Source organism: Typopeltis vanoorti, chromosome 1 (genome assembly GCF_054136105.1).
Source record: "Typopeltis vanoorti isolate ZY-2024b chromosome 1, IOZ_Tvanoo_1.0, whole genome shotgun sequence".
Taxonomy (NCBI): Eukaryota; Metazoa; Arthropoda; class Arachnida; order Uropygi; family Thelyphonidae; genus Typopeltis; species Typopeltis vanoorti.
This window is the reverse complement of record NC_143549.1, coordinates 188,376,106-188,400,588: the sequence shown is the minus strand read 5'-3', so window position 1 is coordinate 188,400,588 and position 24,483 is coordinate 188,376,106. Positions and strand designations below refer to the sequence as shown.

The 24,483-nt window shown below is 36.2% G+C and overlaps 1 protein-coding gene across 1 annotated transcript in view; it reads right to left on the bottom strand.

Moving 5' to 3' along the window:
- The window catches only part of Sec16 (endoplasmic reticulum export factor secretory 16), a 627,195-nt gene extending 604,790 nt beyond the window's left edge, over window positions 1-22,405 (bottom strand). The window contains exon 1 of the mRNA XM_090400384.1: window positions 22,087-22,405. The gene's annotated coding sequence lies outside the window, so the exon portion shown is untranslated. The remainder of the gene's footprint in view (window positions 1-22,086) is intronic.
- Window positions 22,406-24,483: the final 2,078 nt, after the last annotated feature.

The following is a 24,483-nucleotide window of genomic DNA, read 5'->3' as shown; positions in this document are numbered from 1 at the left end:
ATAGAAATCCATTACAGTTATCCTCTCTGATACTAGTAACTGCTCTTTTTCACCAGTACTGATAACAACAAATCTTGTTTCACCCAACCCATATTTTACAAAAATGTCATGGAAAATTTTGTAATATTTAGTTTGTAAAAAGTAGTTTCTCTTGATATCTCCAAAGCATCTGATTTGAATTTTGACACAAAGGACTACTGCACCTTGTGTTTTCTGAATTGCACAAATGGGTTGCCATCTTAATTCACATGCTGCAGTATATCATTCATTGAAGCAATTCACTGATTGTATATCAATGACTTACTCCATTGGAGTGCAAATTTAATCCACAGTTTAACTGACAGTATACTACCATTCTCTCTCTCTCTCATTTGACAAACTTACACTATAGATCAAAACTTCCACAATATCAATTCATTAAACCATTCTTCAATGGGGCTCTGACAATCTTGCTAAATTCAATCCTATTTCTCACAACAAAGGGTACTTAACTTCCAGTCTTGCTACTGATGGCATCCAAATCTAAAACAAAATGAGATTGCTCTTGCTAGAAAAATTTAACCATAAGCATAAACATAAGACAAGTATAGTTTAAGTGAGCTCTGGTAGATTTTCCAAGGCAGTGGAAAGAGGACAAAATAATTCCCTTGCATAAGGGAGGTTCTAAGACATGCTTTAATAATTTACTAACTTTTTATAATAGAGTAACATTGCATAAAGGAAATGGCTATACAATGATTCTGCTGAATTTTGCAAGGCATATGACAGAATATCACATGGAACTCTGTTATGCAAATTGAAACAAATGGGGTTGGACACTGTTTAAGTATGACACTGTTTAAGTAGATAAAAGGATAGCTGCTGGGTAGATATCAAAAAGTGATATATGGAGGGGCAGAATCAAGGTGAAAACAGGTAACTAATAGTCTGCCGCAAGATTCAGTCTTGGGACCATTGCTGTTTAATATGAACATAAATGATATAGGACATAATCTGAAAGGAAATATTCAGTTGTTTACTGATGATGTAAAATTGAGTTGAGTGATAGTTAATGTGATGGATGAGAGTTAATGTGAAAGGTGATGTGGGGAGCTTGCAGGACAATTTAAATAGGCTGTTAGTATGGACACAAAAAGATAATGTGTATCAGTTTAATGTGGAGAAATGTAATGTCATGCATGTTGGGATAAATAGATTACAAGCTGTGTATAATATTGATGACACTGCACTTCAGGAAATAGATGAAACTAGAGATTTAGGGGTGGTGGTAGACAGAGTTAAAATTTAGAGAACATATTGCTAAGGTTGTCCATAAGATTCCTTGGCTATTGAAGAAAACATTAACAAGTTAATAGAGATAAGGAAGTTCTTATTCCTCTTTATAAGGCTTGATACGTCCACATCCAGATTACTGTACCCAAATCTGGTCTCCTCGGTTTCTTGGGAATGAGGAAGTGGTGGTGAAGATTCGGAGGCAAGTGACCAAGATGGTAGGTGGTCTGTGGAACGTTCACTATGAAGACAGATTGAGAGTATGTGGATTGCAGAAGTTGGTTGATAGGATAAAAAAAGGGGATATGATAGAAACATTTAAGTTGCTTAAAGGGTTTTATAGTATAGATACAGGTGAGATGTTTCAGCACTTGGCTAGAGGGAGCAGAACAATGGGATCATCCCTGGAAGATGAATAAAGTTGTGGTTAGTAGTTAGTGAGGACTAGATTTTTTGCTTGGAGAGTTATGAATGAGTGGAATGGGTTGCAAGAGTCAGTTGAGAGTGCTTTATCTGTTAATAGGTTCAAGGAGAAGTATGATAGACTGTGTGGATAGTTTGGGTCTCCCACAACAATACAAGTCTTCCGACTCCATGGAAGTGCCTATACAATAATAATGATAGTTTTCTCCTCAATATTCCATAAATTAGGTTTTCTCTTTTGTTCAGAAAAATGTAATACTAAGCATTACTTGACTTCTGAACTATTAATTCTACACAATTCACAAATCCAATTCTCGCATTAAGGGTTTAACTCTGTACAGAAGGGAATAATTACGTTATTCCCTTCTGTACTTCTGTAGTTAGGTTGATCAATAATCAACCTAAATGCAACCTAATTGGAGACTATCCCTCATCAATTTAATATATATATATATATATATATATGTGGCGATTAGTTTTTACTCGGTTGTTATACATTTCAAAAAATAGATTTAATGACTCCAAGACCGAGATAACATATAAAGATTTTAATGATAAATACTACTAGTTTCGGCATATAGCAGCCTTCTTCAGGTATTTATAAAGGAAAGGAATACTAATAAACATTGAATTATTTAAATAAACAAACTGGAAATTACAGGTACAAATTGCCTCACATAATCGATACATAAAAACGTTGTATTTTTCAAGTTGTTCCAACTGGCGTGCCATTGTTTGTTGCAATTGTGCGTGCAAGTTCACGTGAACGCCAATATTGAATAACTGCAGCATGGCTATCTGGGATGTTATAACTTAAATTATTATTTAAGTGGACCGGGTTCAGTAGGATTTCCCGTGATTCTACGATTTTTCTTTCAAACTCATCTTCACAGCGAAAAATATTTTCTGATCTATTCCAGCATATAGAGTGGCTTTGTTGGTCATCATTAGGATTATTTGAAAAAAGAACATGACTGGATAAAGCAGTTGCATGAGATCTTTTGTATGAGATGTCTCTCTTATGCTCTTCTATGCGTTGTTCAATAGATTTGTTAGTTTGACCAAAGTATGGGATATTGCAATCACACCACAATTTATATACTCCAGGGTACTTAAGGTTGTGATGAGTAGGTTTTGGATGGCTGATTAGAGAGCGGATTTTTGGAAGTGTGGTGAAGAAGGTCCTGATATTATATTTTTTAAGGACTTTAGCTATTTTCTTAGAGACTGTGCTAATGTATGGAATAGAGATGCTACCTTTAAAATTAATAGTCTCTGTTGTGCACTGCTTAGGAGGGTTCAGAAGAAGTTTCTTAATTGTTTTTTCAGAGTATCCATTTTGTTTAAAAATAAGAGTGAGGTGATTCATTTCTTTTTGTAGTTCATCTTGTTCATTTAAGAGAGAACGTGCTCTGTGTCCTAAGGTAGATATAATTCCAAGTTTTTGTGGTGGAAAATGATGAGAAAGATTATGCAGATATCTATTGGTATGCGTAGGTTTTCTGTACATAGAGATTTTTAATCTTTCAGAGTATCGTGTAAGCATAACATCCAAAAAAGGTAAAGAGTTATTATTTTCTATATCAGCAGTAAATTTTATATTAGGATGTTGGATGTTTAGATGACGAAGAAAATCTGTGAGAGCTGTGTGCCCGTGATTCCAAATAATGAATATATCATCAACATATCTTTTCCAAACTTTTGGTTTAAATGAGAAGGAAGATATGGCTTTCTTTTCAAAGTCTTCAAGGAAGATGTTAGCTAGCACAGGGGACAAAGGGTTGCCCATTGCCAGGCCTTGTTTTTGTTGGTAAATGGAGTCCTTATATCTGAAGTAACCAGAATGAATGCAATGTTTTAATAAAGTGAACATTTTTTTGGATAATTTATCCTGTAGTAATGTAAGTACCTCGTCCGTAGGAACGTTAGTAAATAAAGATATAATGTCCAAACTAGCTAGAATATCATTATCATCGATGGGAATATCTTTAATATGAGAAACAAAATCTGTGGTGTTTTTGATGAAAGATGAAGATTTATTGGAGAAACACTTGAGGTACTTTGCTAAATATTTTGAAAGTTTATATGAGTGAACTTCCTCATAATATTCGGCTCTCATTACGCTCTCTACATCCTCTTATCCCACGCATCTATGGAGTTCCAAAAATTCATAAAGAAAACATCCCTCTTCGCCCAATTGTGGAAGGAATTGATTCACCTACATATAAACTTTCAAAATATTTAGCAAAGTACCTCAAGTGTTTCTCCAATAAATCTTCATCTTTCATCAAAAACACCACAGATTTTGTTTCTCATATTAAAGATATTCCCATCGATGATAATGATATTCTAGCTAGTTTGGACATTATATCTTTATTTACTAACGTTCCTACGGACGAGGTACTTACATTACTACAGGATAAATTATCCAAAAAAATGTTCACTTTATTAAAACATTGCATTCATTCTGGTTACTTCAGATATAAGGACTCCATTTACCAACAAAAACAAGGCCTGGCAATGGGCAACCCTTTGTCCCCTGTGCTAGCTAACATCTTCCTTGAAGACTTTGAAAAGAAAGCCATATCTTCCTTCTCATTTAAACCAAAAGTTTGGAAAAGATATGTTGATGATATATTCATTATTTGGAATCACGGGCACACAGCTCTCACAGATTTTCTTCGTCATCTAAACATCCAACATCCTAATATAAAATTTACTGCTGATATAGAAAATAATAACTCTTTACCTTTTTTGGATGTTATGCTTACACGATACTCTGAAAGATTAAAAATCTCTATGTACAGAAAACCTACGCATACCAATAGATATCTGCATAATCTTTCTCATCATTTTCCACCACAAAAACTTGGAATTATATCTACCTTAGGACACAGAGCACGTTCTCTCTTAAATGAACAAGATGAACTACAAAAAGAAATGAATCACCTCACTCTTATTTTTAAACAAAATGGATACTCTGAAAAAACAATTAAGAAACTTCTTCTGAACCCTCCTAAGCAGTGCACAACAGAGACTATTAATTTTAAAGGTAGCATCTCTATTCCATACATTAGCACAGTCTCTAAGAAAATAGCTAAAGTCCTTAAAAAATATAATATCAGGACCTTCTTCACCACACTTCCAAAAATCCGCTCTCTAATCAGCCATCCAAAACCTACTCATCACAACCTTAAGTACCCTGGAGTATATAAATTGTGGTGTGATTGCAATATCCCATACTTTGGTCAAACTAACAAATCTATTGAACAACGCATAGAAGAGCATAAGAGAGACATCTCATACAAAAGATCTCATGCAACTGCTTTATCCAGTCATGTTCTTTTTTCAAATAATCCTAATGATGACCAACAAAGCCACTCTATATGCTGGAATAGATCAGAAAATATTTTTCGCTGTGAAGATGAGTTTGAAAGAAAAATCGTAGAATCACGGGAAATCCTACTGAACCCGGTCCACTTAAATAATAATTTAAGTTATAACATCCCAGATAGCCATGCTGCAGTTATTCAATATTGGCGTTCACGTGAACTTGCACGCACAATTGCAACAAACAATGGCACGCCAGTTGGAACAACTTGAAAAATACAACGTTTTTATGTATCGATTATGTGAGGCAATTTGTACCTGTAATTTCCAGTTTGTTTATTTAAATAATTCAATGTTTATTAGTATTCCTTTCCTTTATAAATACCTGAAGAAGGCTGCTATATGCCGAAACTAGTAGTATTTATCATTAAAATCTTTATATGTTATCTCGGTCTTGGAGTCATTAAATCTATTTTTTGAAATATATATATATATATATATATATATATAAACATTTCTGCTGTTTGTATTTTCTAGAAATATTTCTGTAGTTACTATTAATCCAAACTGACATAATTTCCAAAGTCACCTCTAAATCGCTTAAAAGTATATACAGTGGCTATTCAAGGATCTACTGCTTGTGGGTCTTCAAATACAATGTTTTCTTTGCTTTTTTTTTTTCTTCTTCTCTTAAACTTTCTTCCTCCATTACAGGCTGAACTACCTCTTATACATAACATACTAGAAAAACTTGGCAGTGCATTTGATTCTTCCACTAGCCAATAAGTCATATTAGTGTAACGATCTTACTTTCAGGCCTTTTTGGAATCACAAAACTATTCTCAGGAGGCAGCACTTTTTACAATACCCATTATAACTTGTGATGAACACATAGTGGTATATTCAGATTTTAAAAATGCCTCTGCTACATTAGATTACCACAATAATTAAATTAGAACAAGATAGGTACTAATTTATTATCTTACCTATCTTTACATTTGAGGTAGGAGGAGAGTGCTGTCTGGTAGGTATTAGCAAGTTGGATCAGGGAAGAGGAGTGCAGTACTATGGAAGAGGAAAGTCACTAGTGGTATGCCCAAGGGATCTACTTTGAGACCAGTGCTGTTTAACTTTTATGTTACTAATATTAGGAAAGGTTTAAAAGGAGATATGCAGCTGTTTGTAGATGATGCAAAGTTGAGATGTAGAGTATTGGTTCTTGAAAAACTTAATTGATATGGGCCCTAAGACGGAATCAGGAAAACTAAATTATAATGGTAAGATAATTTGACATAAGATAATGGCATCCAAAAATACAACGCCATTGTTCAAAAACTATAATGTGCGAGAGTTTGTCCAATGTGATGTGTGTGTGTGTGTGGGATGTATGCATTCCAAATGAGGCTGGAGTTGGATTGAAAGTGATAGTGGTGGGAGAATGTGCAGAAAGTGTAAGCAAAGTGAAGAGTTGAAGTATGTGTCAGGTTGTGAGACAGTTATGGTTGAAGAAAGCCAGAATGTGAGTGAAAATAGTGGCTTGATAGGGAATTGCGATGTACAAGATGGCAATGAGAGCTGTGATCAAAGAAAAAGTGAAAGCAACTATACAGAGAGAGAAAATGGTTTGAATGATAAAGAAAATGAGGAATTATTTGTAGGAAGTGAGATCGCTAGGTTGCGTGCAGTGATACAAAATGCACATCAGCAATTAGAGCACCTGCAAAACTCTTTCCAGAGTGATTCGGCTAACGTAAATAAACAGTGTAAGAGTGGCAGAGTTTCTGAAATGAAGGAAAGAGTGTTGTATGGTGACTCGTTATTAAGAGGAGCGATAGATGGGAGTGTAACTAAATCGTACTTACCGGGTGTGAGATTTAAGGATGTAAGTGAGAGTATTAGAGTGCAAAAACAGAGGGTGAAAGAATTAATAGTTGTGGTGGGTACCAATGAATTGAAAGGTGATAAAATTTTTATGAGAGAGGACTTGAAAGTATTGTTAAAGGTAGTGAAAGAAAAGAGTGACAGAGTTAGAATGGAGAGTCTCTTGCCGCAGTATGACAGAGGAGTTTAGAAGGAGGGCCATAATCGCAAATGACATTATGCGCAGGTTATGCAGACGGTGTGGAATTCATGGACGTGTGGAATGAGTTTGATGGGCGAAAGGACTTATACAAGATGGATGGCCTGCATTTGAATGGACTTCGTGTGCAGAGACTGGAAAAAGTGATGCTGAATGAAGTGAAAATGGATGTGCAGAACAGAGAAAATAAAACTACCAAGGAGGGGGGGGGGAGTGGATATGCGGACATCAGTGAGACAGATGAGGGTAAGAATGTATATAATGTACCCGAGCCAGCACTAAGGACAAAAAATGGGAATGGGACATTTAGAATAACACATCAAGATAGGGGTGGGACAAAGGGATCACTGCATGTCATGTACTAATGCCAGGAGTATTAGAAACAAGAAGGAAGAATTTTTGGCCCTGATTGGCTCTTCCTGGCCAGAGGTTATTGGCATTAGTGAAACATGGCTGATGGAAGATAATATAGTTAGTGGGATAGAATGTGTAGGAGGGACAGAGAGAATAAAATGGGGGGAGGGGGTGTTATTGAAGTTGTATCACAGGATAGTGAAAGGAACTCATATGAGGCGATTTGGTGTGAGATTGAGACTGGCAGAATAAAATATACAGTTGGGTGCTGCTATAGACCAGGTGATGGAATAGATGGTAGAGATAGTATGCATAAACAAATTCATGAAATGAGTGGAAGGAGGGTAATTATTATGGGGGATTTCAACTATGGTAACATTGATTGGAAGGAGGAGAGGACACATGTGAGGAAGGAAATTGATTTTATTCAATTATTAAGGGATAACTATCTGAGACAGCATGTAATTGAAAATACTATGGGTGTGAGAGTGCTTGACCTGGTAATAGCATCTCAGAATTTGACTGTAATGAATATGACCATGTTGCCACCTATTGGTGAGAGTGATCATAAGGTCTTGACCTGGGAGGTGGCTAAAGGTGTGGAATTTTCGATTAAAACAGGGTATATGTGGAATTACCGTGCTGGCAAGTATGACAAGCTTAGGAGATTGCTTGGATCAGTGCCATGGCATGTACAACTGCAAGGGCTAGACGTCGATAGAGCATGGGAAGTGGTCAAGGAGCATTTACAGGAGGTTATGGCTGATTGTATACCTATGGTCCAAATAGTAAAACAAGGAGGGGTTAAATGGATGAATAACACCATTAAGCTTGAGCTGCAAAAAAAGAAACAACTGTGGAGGGAATTTAAAGAAAGGGGTGACCTGCAGGCACACAAACGGTATAAAGTGCAAGCCAGAAGGGTAACGAGTGTGGTAAAAAAAGCAAAAGCGGATTATGAAAGGAAACTAGCTATGCAAGCAAAAGAGAATCCCAAACAGTTCTTTCAATATGCTGCAAGCAAGAAAAAAACTGTATACAACAAAATGATTTTAAGGAATGACGATGGTAAGGAGGCCACTGAATCAGTTGATATAGTGAGCGTGCACTTTGCAAAAGTATATCATCCAGGTGGTGACATTGAAGAAATGAAGGAACCATTAGTTTATAGAGGAATTGTGATGAATGAAGTGGAGGTGAATAGTCTATTACAGAACCTTAATGTGAATACATCCTTGGGATTGGATGGTATACTGGCATGGGTCTTGCGTGAAGCGGCTAAGGAATTATCAGTGCCCTTGACCACGTTGTTTAATCTGAGTCTCGGGTCTGGTTTAGTCCCAAAGGTGTGGAAAGAGGGGAAAATAGTTTCACTGCATAAAGGGGATCCAAGACTACGGTTGCATTTTACCGACTGATCAGCATATCAGGAGTCGTTGTCAAGGTCTTGGAGAAAGTAGTCAAGGGAAAAATACAGGAATGAATTGATGAAAATGAGATACTGTACAGGGGACAGCATGGTTCTGTGAAGGGTAGATCATGCCTCAGTAACTTGCTCAAGTTTTATAACAAGGTGACAGCTGAACTGGATAAAGGTAATGGGTTTACAGTGATACTGCTGAACCTGGCAAAGGTGTTTGACAGGATACCACATGGAATTCTAATCCGTAAACTACAACATATGGGAAGGGATATAGGGTTGGTGAGATGGATAGGTGGGTGGTTGATGGAGAGATATCAAAGAGTAGTTTATTCAGGAGTAGAGTCCAAAAGACGGCCTTTGATGAGTGGTGTGCCGCAAGGTTCTGTTCTTGGACCACTGCTGTTTAATCTGTTCATTAACGATATAGGGAAGGATCTAAGTGGAACAGTTCATTTGTTCGCTGATGATGCAAAGTTGGGTAGGGCGATAGTGAATGCAGAAGATGTCAAAATCTTGCAGGATGACTTGCATAGATTGGAGTTCTGGGCAAAGGAGAATGGATGTCAATTTAATGTGACAAAATGTAAGGTTATGCATTTTGGGGTGAAAAGATTAGCAGAAGTATACCACATTGGTGGAACTGTACTCCAGGAGATTGATGAAGCCAGGGGCTTGGAAGTGTTGGTGGATAGGGAGTTGAAGTTTAGGGGGCACATTGCAAAAGTAGCTAAATCAACTCATCAAATCACTTGGTTGTTGAAAAATACCTTGACGAGCAGAGACAAGCAAGTTATTGTACCTTTGTACCGAGCCTTGATAAGACCTCATCTCTACTACTGTGCCCAGATTTGGTCACCTCAGTTCCTTCTTGATGGGGAGGATCCAGAGGCGAGTGACTAAGATGATAGCAGGTCTATGGAATGAACCATATGAGAACAGGTTGAAGATTTGTGGGTTGCAGAAACTAGTTGATAGGTGGAAAAGGGGAGATATGATTGAGACATTCAAATTGCTAAAGGGATTCTATAGGATTAATTCAGAGGATATTTTTGAGATCAGGACTGGTGGTGGGAGAACTAGGGGACACCTATGGAAGCTGGGCAAGAGTGTGGTTAGCAGGGGTGTTAGAGCTTGGTTCTTTACTTTTAGAGTGGTAAATGAGTGGAATAAGCTGCCAGAGTCTGTAGTGGGTGCTATGACGGTGAGCGAGTTCAAGGCAAGGTATGATAGATACTGTGAGAATGTCGTATAGTTGTGTGGACATGATGTTTAGGGCCTCCCTCGATGAGTCTAAGGACTCCCTGGAGTTGCCCAAAATAATAATAATAATAATCGGAGGAAGAATGATGAAAATCTGTATGAGAGCGAAATATTAAGTAACTGTATCAATGATAGGAATGGGCATTATCACAGAAATGATTACGAGGAAAGAACAATTTCAATTTTGTGTTCGTCTGGTTCAGACCCATCAAATGTATGCAAATATGTCTGCAAATATAAGCCACTAGAGAAGAACAGAGATCTGCAAATGGTCCAGCTGTGTCACACAGACTACAGAACTAGAGTATACAAAAGAACATGCAAGTAGCTTATTATGTCTGTATGCATGTGCTAGGAGTATCAGAAACAAAGGGGTTGAGTTTGTTGTCTTGGTCAATATGCTGAGAACTCATATTGTACACATTAGTGAGACCTGGCTATCAGTATTAGACATACTAACTGGTATTGAGTGTAAAGGCTACAGTAAAGGCTACAGTATTGAGTGTAAAGGCTGCAGAATAGGAGAGGAGGAGGCATGGTGCTAATCATAGGTGTTGACCAGTTAGTGTCAACACCTATGATTGTAATACTAGTAACAGTTTTTCATGTGGCAGTGAGTTTGAAGTCATCTGCTCTAAGATGGAATCTAACAAGTTCAAATACATAATGGAATGTTGTTGCTAGCAACTGGTGGATCGGTTGCTAGTGATGAAGAAATATCACCAAATAAAGACAATGGGTACAAAAACATTAATAATGGAGGAGGGGGCTTTAATGATCCAAACATTGACTGGATAGCAGTAAAATCTCATGAGAAGAATGATACTGAATTTATTGAGCTGTTGCGAGACAACTTCCTCAACAGCATGTCACACAAGGAACTCAAAGTCAAAGAATGTTTGATTTGATTAGATTATTAGATTAGTGACAGGGCAGATGGTGTTGCAGTTAAAGACAACTATTCTGCCTTCAGTTTGTGACAGTGATCATGTGGTATTCACTTGGGAAGTCACTAAGTTAATGAATGTTCCATTCAGAAAAGATTACATGCCAAACTACAAAACAGGAAATTATGACCAACCAAGGAGTATTGGTTGCTGGACGGGAAGAATATCAAATGTGCATGGGAACCATTTAAAAATAATTAAATGATGTAATATCAGAATGTGTCCCAAGAGTTCAAAAAAGAAATAAAGTAAGAGTCAAATAGATGTGTAATATTATCAATCAACAGATTCATAAGAAAAGGATGATTGAAGGAATACCACATGCATAAGGATGATGATGTTCGTTACGGAAATTATAAGCAGCAGGCCAATCCAAATCCAATCCCATATTCTCCAAATTATTATTATTACGGGCAACTCCAAGGAGTCCCTAGACTCATCGAGGGAGGCCCTAAACATCATGTCCACACAACTATACGACATTCTCACAGTATCTATCATACTTTGCCTTGAACTCATTCACAGTCATAGCACCCACAACAGACTCTGGCAGCTTATTCCACTCATTCACCACTCTAAAAGTAAAAAAAACCCTCTAACACCATTACTAACCACACTCTTTCCCAGCTTCCATGGATGGCCCCTAGTCCTCCCACTACCAGTCCTGTTCTGAAAAATATCCTCTGAATTAATCCCATAGAAACCCTTTAGTAATTTGAATGTCTCAATCATATCACTCCTTTTCCACCTATCAACCAATTTCTGCAACCCACAAATCTTCAACCTGTTCTCATAAGGTTTATTCCATAGACCTGCTATCATCTTGGTCACTGTTATAAAACTTGAGCAAGTTACTGAGGCATGATATTGTTCCTCTGTATCAAGCCTTGATAAGACCCCATCTCGACTACTGTGCCCAGATTTGGTCACCTAGGTTTCTTCTTGATGGGGAGGAGGTGGAGAGGATTCAGAGGCAAGTGACCAAGATGATAGCAGGTCTGTGGAATGAACCTTATGAGAATAGATTGAGGATTTGTGGGTTGCAAAAATTGGTTGATAGGTGGAGGAGGGGAGATATGATTGAGCCATTCAAATTACTGAAAGGTTTCTATAAAATTAATTCAGAAGATATTTTTGAGAACAGGGCTGGTTGTGGGAGGACTAGGGGACATCCATGGAAACTGGGCAAAAGTGTGGTTAGTAAAGGTGTTAGAGCTGGGTTCTTTACTTTTAGAGTAGTGAATGAGTGGAATGCGCTCCCTGAGTCTGTGGTGGATGCTGTGACAGTGAATGAGTTTAAGGCGAGGTATGATAGATACTGTATGATTGTTGAATAGTTGTGATGAATATGATTTGGGGCCTCCCTCGATGAGTCTAATGACTCCCTGGAGTTGCCCGTAATAATAGTAATGATCTACCCTTCACAAAACCATGCTGTCCCCCATACAGTATCTCATTTTCATCAATCCATTACTGTATTTTACTCTTGACTACTTTCTCCAAGACCTTGACAACGACTCCTGATTATGCTGATTAGTTGGTAATTTGCAACAGCTGTCTTGGATCCTCCTTTATGCAGTGGAACTATTTTTCCCTCTTTCCACCCCTTCGGGATTAAACCAGACCCCAGACTCAGATTGAACAATATGGTCAAGGGCACTGACAATTCTTTAGCCACTTCACATAAGACCCATGCTGGTATCCCATCCAATCCCACAGATGTATTCACATTAAGTTTTTGTAATAGACTATTCACCTCCACTTCATTCACCGCAATTCCCGTATAACCTAATGGTTCCTTCATGATATACTCTTGCAAAGTGCTCACTCAGTGATTCCACTACATCGACTGATTCAGTGACCTCCCTACCATCAACATTCCTTAAAATCATTCTGTTTTGTATACAGTTTTTCTCTTACTTGCAGCATATCGAAAAACTGTTTGGGATTCTCTTTAGCTTGCATGCCCAATTTCCTTTCATAATCCCCTTTTGGTTTTCTTACCACGCTCGTCACCCCTTCTGGACTGTTTATCCATTCGTGAGCCTGCAGGTTACCTTTCTTAAATTCCCTCCACAGTTGTTTCTTTTTTTGCAGCTCAAGCTTAATGATGCTATTCATCCATTCAACCCCTACTTGATTTACTATTCAGACTCTAGGTATAAGTCAGCCATAACCTCCTGCAAATGCTCCTTGACCTCTTCCCATGCCCTATCAACATCAAGCCCTTGCAGTTTTACATGTCATGGCACTGAACCAAGCAATCTCCTAAGCTTTTCATACTTACCAACACGGTAATTCCACATGTACCCTGTCTTAATTGAAAATTTCACACATTTAGCCACCTCCCAGGTCAGACCTTATGATCACTTTCACCAATAGGTGGCAACATGGTCATATTCATTACAGTCAAGCTCTCAGATGCTATTACTAGGTCAAGCGCTCTCGAATCCCTAGTGTTTTCCATTACATGCTGTCTCAGACAGCTATCCCTTAATAACTGCATAAAATCCATTTCCTTCCTCACATGTGTCCTCTCCTCCTTCCAATCAATGTTACCTTTGTTGAAATCCTCCATAATAATTACCCTCCTTCCACTCATTGCATCAATTTGTTTCTGCATACTATCTCCACCATCTATTCCATCACCTGATCTATATCAGCACCCAACTGTATATTTTGTTCTGCTAGTCTCAATCTCACACCATATCACCTCATATGAGTTCCTTTCACTATCCTGTGATACAACCTTCAATTCTCCTTGGCTGCAGTTCATCAGCTATCATCAATAACACCCCTCCCCCCATTTTATTCTCTCTGTCCCTCCTGAACACACTATACCCTTCACATTCTATCCCGCTAAGTATATCATCTTCTGTCAGCCATGTTTCACTAATGACAATAACCTGTAGCCAGGAAGAGTCACCCAAGGCCAAAAATTCTTCCTTCTTGTTCCTAATACTCCTGGCATTAGTATATATGAAATGCAGAGGTCCATTTGTCCCACCGTTATACTAACTATCCCATTCTGATCTCGTCCTTCGTACTAGCTCAGGCACATTATATACATTCTTACACTCAACTGCCTCACTGATGCCTGCATATCCTCTTCCCCCACCCCCTTAATGATTCTAGTTTCCCTGATTTTGCACATCCACTTTCACTTCATTCAGCAACACTTTTTTCAGTCTCCGCACACCAAATCCATTCAGATGCAAGCCATTTATACAACAGTCTTCCATGATGTATTTTGTCAAAAGCTTTAGCAAAGTCCAAAAGTATCATGGTATATTCATTTCCCCATGTCTAATGCATTGGTAACATTATTATAGAATATGAGCAAGTTGCTAAACCTGATCTTCCATTAGTAAACTAAGGTGTTCAAAGGACAGATTCTCTGTCAACCCATTTCTGAATGTGAAACCAATTTTTCCAAAATCTTGACCACCACTCCTGAGATACTGATTCGTCGATAGTTGGATACATCGGTTTTCGCACCGCCCTTGTGCAGTAGAATTACCATACATTCTTTCTACTCCTGCGGAATTTTTCTTGTTCAGAGACTCAGATTATTTGGCCTGGTCAAAGGCATAGCCAGTTCAGCTGAACACTCTTTCAGCATCCCTGCTGATATCCCATCAGTCCCTATTGTTGAATTCTTATTCAGTTTGTGCAACAGCTCTAATACCTCCTCCTCATATACCTCAGTTTCTTCATACAGTGAAGAGGTAGCAGTGAGCTGAATGTTGCATACACCAGGTTGATAGCTTTAAGCAAAATGGGCACTCATTAGTTGAACAACATCTTCTGCGTCTGTCACCTTCACACCATCTTGCATTCAGTAGAGTTATTCTTTCTTTTATTTGCAGCATAATGATAAATTCTTTCAGGTAGTCTGCAGGAGTAGAAAGAATGCATGGTAATTCCACTGCACAAGGGCGGTGCGAAAACTGATGTATCTAACTATTAACGAATCAGTATGTCAGGAGTAGTGGTCAAGATTTTGGAAAACTTGGTTGAGGTTTACATTCAGAAATGGATTGATAGAGTATCTCTCCTTTGCAATGAACACCATGGATTTATTAAAGGAAGATCAGGTTTTAGCAGCTTGCTCACATTCTATAATAATGTTACCAATGCACTGGACATGGAGAATTGATATACCATGATACTTTTGGACTTTGCTAAGGCTTTTGACAGAATACAGCATGCAAGACTGTTGCATAAATTGGAGAATATGGAATTATAAAATATTAGCGTGGATAAGATGATGACTCACTGACAGATATCCAAAAGTGATACATGGGGAATGTGAATATGCAAGATTTAAGGTAACCAGTGGTGTATCACATAGATCAAAAGGATTTGACAGGTGACATACAACAATTTGCTGATGATGCAAAAATAGGTAGGATAATAAGGAATGCAGTCGATATACAGTACTTGCAGAATGATTTGAATAGTTGGAATTGTGGACATGGGAAAATGGATGTCAGTTCAATTTCAGTAAATGTAATAAAGGCATGCACTTTTTGGCATGATCCAATATCCAATGTTGTATTATATTGGGAGGATTATGCTAGAAGAAATTGATCAGGCTAGATATCATGGGGTGTTAGTAGATAGGAAGTTAAAGTTTAGGGATCATATAGAAAGGATTGCAAATACAACTCAAAAGAGAATTGCAATGCTGAAATGAACTTTGACATGTAAAGGTAAAGATGTCATTTTGCCTCTTTACAAGGTCTTGATAAGACCTCACTTAGACAGTGCACAGGTCTGGTCTCCTGGTTTCCATTATGATTCTGATACAGTGGAGAGAGAGAGAGAGTACAAAGGAGAGTGTTAAAAATGATATCAGGATCGTGGAATACTGATTATGAAGACAGATTGAGAATTTGTAGACTGCAGACACCAGCAAGCAGGAAAAAGAGGGGCAATATGACTGAGACATTTAAGTGGAATCGTACAGTATGATTCCACTTAAATGTCTGAAATGGTCACAGGATTTCATTGATGAAATTTTTCATTTTATGTTGGGTGGGGATAGGACAAGAAAATGTCACAAAAAAGAGGATGAGATCTAGATTTTTCTATGATGATAGTGTCATGTGTGATTGGAATGGATTGCCATTGGATGTTATGCGTGCAAATAGTGTGAATGAATTCAAGAACAAGTAAAACAGCTGGTGCATGTAGTATGTGGCCTCCCTCAATGAGCCCCAGATTCCCTGGAGGTCTCTCTTAATATGGCGTAACTTTACAAGAGGATGTGAATACACTATGGGTGGGAAAGTGAGCAGAGCTACTAGTTCACAATGTTGCAAAGTATAAGGTTTTAAAATCTGGAAAGCAAAAAATGAAATGCAGCGTATACAGAGACTGGAAGGTTAGGAAACACATTGTATGTAAAAGCAAAGAGGTATGATTCCACTAAGTAAGGCCTTGCTTTGGCTGTGTGGATTACGAGTACAGATTTGGTCACTTGGTTTCCAAGGGGGATGTAGAAGAAACTGTCCAGAAATGGACTAAGGTGATTTCCAGACTCTAAAATGCTATTATGAAGAAAGACAAAAAAAATCCAATTTGCAGATCATCGCAGATAGGAGTTCCGGGAATATGATTACAAGTTAGTAAAGGGTTGTTATCAGGTTAATGGGAAGAGATTTTCAATTTTCATGGAATAAGAGGGTTTCAAACACAGAACAGCAAAATATTGTAAGAATAAGAAAGATTGATTTCAAAAGTAAAGTTCAAAATATGCTGAAGAATCTGAAATATGTTATTACTCTGAAGGACCCTGTTCCCCTTCATTTAGAGCATTTTCCTGAGAATGTTGGTCAGTGAACAAAACAGCAATGAAATTTTCGCCACATATAAAGAAGGATAATAACAGGAATGTCACAATATGATGACTGTCAGTGTGGAAAAAGTGAAACTAATGGTGCATTGCTATAAGAAAAGATCGAAAAAGGGTACAAACAATTTTCTTTAAAAAAAATTACATATTTCAAATAAATATTTTATATATATAGTTTATTTTGCTCTATTTTAAATTTTATTCATAATTTTATATAAAATAGCACTTATCCAGTGAATAAAATAATAAAGAATGGAAAAAAGAAACACCTGCTATATATTTTCTCAGTTTTTGAAAAATCCTAACACGACCTAAAAAAAAAAAATAAAAAAAATTATATTTTCAAAGTGTAAGCAAACTGAGGCACAATTAAGAGGATGTGACACTTAAAGTATTAAGTTTATATAATTAGTTAATTCCATTCGTATTCAACCATATTTGAAAGCTACATTTCTAATTGGTAAAATTCAATAATTCAGGAAATGCTTTGGCATTTGACCTCATTCTAATATACCTTCTATCAAAAATTGCATCACTTTTTCAACCCTCCCACACACACAAACACAAAAAGTGATAAGTGTACTACTCCTTCCCTTAATTGAGATCCTAACACAAGGTTAGTTGAAAATTTTATCAAAGTAAGTTCAACAGCAGTTGTTTCCTTATCATTCACTAGAGCTATTCTTTTCAGGAGTATTTCAGAAAATACCTAATCACCTATTAGCAATTTTTTTCCCATCTTTTTTCCCACAGAGACAACATAGCTCAGTCAGTATTGCCGATACCCTCTGATTAAAAAGACCTGGGTGCGAATCCCATCTACGTCATGAAGAACCTTTATCAGGGCTTTTCTAGTAAAGGTGAATTAGCTGGTCTCATACAGAACTGGTAGGATTTTTCTTCATCCAACAAAACAGGCAAACTGGCCAGAAGAATAAAAGCAACTGACCAGATAATGTACCATATTTACTCAAATATAACTCACCCTCGCATATATATCTCACATCCCTAATTTTACTTTATGAAAAAAGAAATTAAAATGTTTCACATATACCTCGCACGCACACGAAGTTTAAAACTTTAAGAAATAGATACCGAATGTTATTATGAAGTTTGATATTTTGGAATTTGGTCGAACAGAATCAGCATTTCAACTTAACAATTGTCAGCTTGCCTTTGTTAATACCACATCAATCATATGAGAGACTGGCAAGTAGTGATAGTAAATAGTAGATTCTTGATAAGTCATATCCATTTTCAGTTGGGTTTTTTTTTTTTTTTTTTTTTTTTTTTTTTTAAATCATGGTGATCTTATGATTCCTAAATGATAAAGGGACAAGCAATAATGAAATTGTTTTAATTTAATTACAGAAGCATTGTTACTAAAGATTCAACTATGTCGCATGATAAAGGTTAGCGGCCGATTGCGTAAATAACATTGATAATTAAAATTTAATGCATTCATTTTATAAATAATGTGAGCAATCATAAATTATAATGAATACTGAGAATTTAATTATAAATGTTAATATAATTTTTCCTGAAAAACTTTAGTTTCCGAAAATCCCAGCACATATCTCGCACTACGATTTTTTCACTTTAATTTTGAGAAACAAAGTGTGAGTTATAAGCACTAATCAGGTTTCTAAGAAACCAAATTACTTAGCCATGACAAGCCACTGAACCTAACACAAAAGGGAAGATGGAGATATCTATCCATATTGAAGTTATTCTCTGGCTCTCATTGGAGAGATCTGAAAGAAATTGAATATTTAGAATCCTTTCAAAAAGTTATCATATTACTCCTTAGATGTCCTCAACCAATCCTAAAGACCAAATGAATGATATTTGCATAATGTTTCTGAAACCATACAAAGCAATAACAGTATAGCTGGATGAAATTAAATGAAACTGGATTACCTCACACACACGATATAGACGAACCTATAAGCACAGCAGTGCCACATTGTGTGGTAGGTGAGGGTTGGGGAAAGAAATATATTGATATTTTTCTTCAAGAGATGCAGGTTGTACTTATTTTGGAATATTTCATGAAGAAGACTGTTCCAGAAGACATGTTTTTTGGTTGCGTTTTAGTTTTGTGGATGCTGATGAAGCTACTAATTTGATATCTTTATGCCAGAAGACGATGAAGATAAATGTCAGACTAAGCAGAGGTGAGGTGAAGCAAGTTCAATTTATTAGATACATGCATACAAGGAATATAGTAATCTTATGAAATAGAAACACGTTAACACAAGAATATTTTTGCCAAATATTTCAGTCTCAAATGAACATACTATTCTCAATGGCCTGATAGGAAAAGTTTTTAGAAGGGGGAATACAAACAATCGATCATTCAAAAGTAGAACGAGCCACATGATGTTACATTGCTAAGCACTAAAGAGAGGTAAATTTCATCTGAGTGATGAATAAATTATAGGTATTAATTCACAATTTCATTTTTTTTTAATTGAGACCTAATTCCTACATTAGTCTAATGTTATCTTTAATTGAATTTATAAATTAAGATTATTATATGAAATTGTGAATTAATACCTATAATTTGTTCATCACTCTGATGAAATTTACCTCTCTTTAGTGCTTAGCAATGTAACATCACGTGGCTCGTTCTACTTTTGAATGATCAATTGTTTGTATTCCACCTTGTAAAAACTGTTCCTATCAAGCCACTGAGAATAGTCTGTTAATTTCAGACTGAAATATTTGGCAAATATTAAAATATTCTTGTGTTAACATGTTTATATTTCTTAATTTAATGTCACAAGTATCTCTCAAGAATAGTAATCTTATTACTGCAAATATTCTGACCAGAAACTAACAGGTCATTATCAGTGCATAAATGTTTAATGGCAGAAGTTTTCCATTTAAAAAAAAAAAAAAAAAGTTCAATGTTTATAGGTGTGTACTGAAAAGAAATATTAGGCAGCTACTGCTTTTTTAATAGGCCCAACAATGTGAAGAAATGATAATTGCCAATTCAGAGGAGCAGTGACCACCAAAGAACTTGAAGAACAAAGAGCAGAAACAGTGCATCTGTGAGATAGGGGATGAAGTGAATCTGTAAGGAAGGATCATCTATGAGATAAATGTCTTTCCTTCAGAGCATTGAGAATTTTTAAGGAGGGTTTTAGGTGCACCAAAAATGAGCAGTATTCTAAGAATGGGTTGATATGAATGGATTTAGGATTGTATAGTTAGTAATTGGGTAGGTGAAAAACAGCATCTTGAGCAGAAGAGAATGCCTAGTTTTAGGATGCTAAGGAAGTTTCTGTGATCTATTTATGACAGCAGAGGGGGGGGGAGGTAAATGTCAGATCAAGTGGAAAGATCCAATCCTCTGGTGATTTGCATATTACTGAAGATGTAGGTAGGCAAGCAAATGAGATCCCTTTTCCAAGAGAATACATTAAAACAACCATTCATAATGTTCTAAAAATGTTCATTCAGCTCAATTCTGGTTACCATGAAATCAATGTTACTGACAAAATTTAGGTAAATTATCTGAAATAATAGTAATAATTCTGCTCTGACCAAACAGAATTTAATATAATCTAATATTCATGATCACAACAAAAATGTGTAAAATTACATTGATTTTAGTTTCAAATGACTGTCAAAACAATTTGAAATATCAAAGTAATAACTTCTGTGGATGGTTGGCATTCTTTTAAATGAAATTTTATATTTAGATCATTACTAAAATCATTTGTTTCGCCATCTTAATTGGTCTTTCAGTAAGATTTTTGTGGCAAAATGATTTGAAATGAAACAAAGTACGTTACAAATGGCATATCTTCCATAACAGCCAGAACTGGCTCCAGTCAAATAATTCATGATAATGAATTACATCATTGTATGAGACTTCAATTGCAAAACATCTTTTTTATGATTGCCTCAGATTATTTTTCTTTTTCTTTTTTTTCCCCTATTTTTCTTGGAATAAGAGTGTTCAGCTCTTATTTGAAATCCATTGTGCATTTCTGTATCCTGGGCCAATCTGAAAACCTCTATCAAGAACAAGATCATTATCATTACTTTTGTTTTTTGTGTATTATTTTGACACTATGAAGATATTGGAGAACAGTGTTGCTAATGGCTAGCTGATGTCCATAGCACAAATCCATAACATTAGCTTGATCTTGACTTCATGATTAATCTTATGACTTCATGGTGGCCCAGAATAACATCCAGAATATTTCCATTAGTCAATGAGGCCTTAAGAATCAATTAAATAATCGGCTTTTATCAATAATTTATTAAAATAATAACAATTGTGTTACTTTTAGAGCACTGTTTGTGGCATATTTCTATTTCAACCATATTAAACGTGAATTCACATAAAAAAAAAATTTTTACTTATGAAATTATTCCAAACAGTACACTAACCTACACGAAACAAAATTACATAACATCCCCTACCTGTTGATTTGAATATAAGTCCCTATATTATTTCTACGGCTTGCCTGGTGGATTAAGACATTACAGACAGTGCACCTAGCTGTCTTACTACACACGTTTAAATCTTTCACCACCACTGGAAAGTCATTCCATTCACAGTATTCTCTATTTCCTGGGTTCCGTTTTTCCTCTGATTCTATCGTACATGCTCATTCGATAAGATTCTTTCCTCACAAAATGCATCCAGTAATTAGGTAATTCTGTTAATATTTAACCAATAAAATTTTGGAACCGTTAGCAAGCATCAACTTACAATGAAGTGTCACATCCATGAAATGTGTCCGGTAATAAATTTTTCTTCTTATTCTCCACATCTTTAATGTGGATGTAAATTTAACTTCTAATAAAGTTATTCTCTTCAGTACCTTCACTGAAGCAGGAAGTGTTGAAATAAGACTCAACAAGAAGGAGCTATCTACAACAAAAATTAATTTTATCTCATACTCCACTAACTGAAAATCACTGCATTCATTGAAAATGAAACTATAAAAGAATCGCATAAATAAAACAATAAGTTCAAAGTAATCCCAAATGATAAAAATCAGCGCAAAACTAAAAGGATGAGTAAACCATACAAAACCGTTAACAGCTGTTAACATGAAATCTTCACATACTTAATTTCAACGGTTCAAGCGCCGCAAAAAATATAGCATACCTATATTTTCCCATCAGTAGTCGAAGATCACTCTAGTGTGTATAAATTTCCCCCTAAACATATGTGACTTCCTTCACCAATGTCGACGTGTCGTAAGATTGAAAATCAGCAGTATCTATGTTTCGTAACTGGAACTAGAAGTACAGGGCTAAGTACAAAAGCTAACACACAGTTAAAAATATTAAAAATAATCCAATTAATCGATGTATTTATCCAAACTATTTTTTTAAAAAAAAAAGGCTTTTAACTGTAATATGCTGTTATATACTTCCTAAAGTACCACTAAAACTACTACGTTTCAATACGACTACTAAAAGCTCTATAGTTTCAATAACTAAGAATCCGTTCAGCGCAAGTGCAGATCAAAATGCGTCGTTTACTACTACAACTAATACTGCTTGTAAAATAAAGGACTCATTGCTAATTGACAAAAAAAGATATGGACGGGAATGGGAGATTGACCTATTATTAAACATATTTAAAATTCATATATAATAGTATTAACCATGCGTAATATTATAAATAGATATTGGTAATGAATTATAGTTAAAACCATATAATGTAAGATATGGCATAAGATAACTGTGTTATTTTACGCAGATAACATTATCTGCGTAAAAAATTTGGAGAGTGTCATTGAGCACTATGGGGAGAATGTGATGAAAATAGTAGGCTCTTCGTAAGCGTAAGATAGTCTGCTGTTAAGATCAGAATCATTCCACAGAGTCCACAGTCTCTAATTGAAAAAGATATGGAGAAAAAATACAGCCATGTTGTCCCTTTTCTTCTACTGATCATCATGGAGCTGACTCCCACTTTAACTGTTGCTGAGATAGTTCTTTGATTGTTTGAATAATAAGGTGTTTGAAGTATTTCACATTTAATTACATGTATTTGCCACTTCGATTCCAGTCAGTGATTAGAAAAAAATGTATCTATGACTTTTTTTAGTAGATTTTCGAGGTAGTCAATCTTGGGGAAGGACAGGTAAAGTTTTTTCATCGGGAAATAGGATTTTTTGCATGCAACTAAAAAAGAATAGATAAATAATAAATAAATCCGCTAAGGTATTTTATTCCCTAAGGGAATAGGTGAGACTGTTTAGCCCTAACTAACTTTTTGGAAACCGATAAGCAGTCAACTCCACTCTTAACCAATAAGCATTGCCACTTTATAATCATATTTCCCTGGTAGAAAAAAAATTCAGCTAAACTGCAGATTTCAAGTGGCTTTAATTGCTCACTGAAATACTCCTACCCTAATTGGGAATATTAGGTGGTTGGTCCCATGTTTCATGTCCAGAACTGGGTTTCCGATTAATCTGCACTTCCTTTCTTTATCTGTGCAGTACAGGTTCCCTCTTCATGAATGTGTTGAACATGCCCAACACATCGTATTTAAGATGGGAGCCAGTATTGCCACTATTTGAGGGTTCAGCTCAAAGTTCTGCTGATCGGCTGCTAATTTGTTCATCCTTATGCTGCATGCCCAATTCTTTAGGTTTTCTTAATATTAGCAGTAATAATGGACACTGAAAAATAAAATAAAATAAAACAACATTGGACATCATAAAAATCACAAAAAAATCAAAAGTAGATCAAAAATCATAAAAGCAACACATACATCAAATACAACAACCACAGAACCCACATTTTTTTTCAGATTAACACATCACCTTAGGGTTACGTACCAAGAGAGCGACAGCACTCGTTTGCCTGTCTCTTCATCGGTTTCTGCTGATAATTTGTGATAGTCATGGGTCATCTATCTCTGATTGTCCTCCAGTGGAGATTGAATTGCTCACTTAGTCTCTAAGAGCTAGATAGCGTTAAAAGTCCACGATTACTCCTTATAAGGGATAAAAGGCGTTACCTGATTATAAATAAAAATAATCAGCTAACGCCTTTTATTCCCTTATAGGGAGTAGGCGAGGCCTTTATACCCTATCTAGCTTTTGGAGACTGAGTGGGTAGTTCAATCTCCACCGGTAGCCAATCAGAGATAGCTTGCCCATGTCTATCACTAAACATAGCAGCCACTAATGAAGAGGCTGGCAAGCAAGTGCTGCCATCTATTCGTACCTAACCCTAACAAGATATGTTACTGTCTGAAATAATGTGGGTACTACGGTCGATTTTCTTGAGTTTATGGGATGAAAAACCCGAGTTTCCGGGAGGAAAAACCCGCTTGCCCATGCTAAAGATCGACTAACTCGGGAACCGGTCAAAGAAAGGCTTAGAAAAAGTTCTTCCAGTCCGCAACTAGACTTGAACTTAAGTCAAACTTCGAGCGACCAAGCGCAGAGGACACAAGCGCAACTGAGCTACACAGGCTAATTAACTGATTATTATTATTATTATTATTATTATTATTATTATTATTATTGTTATTATTATT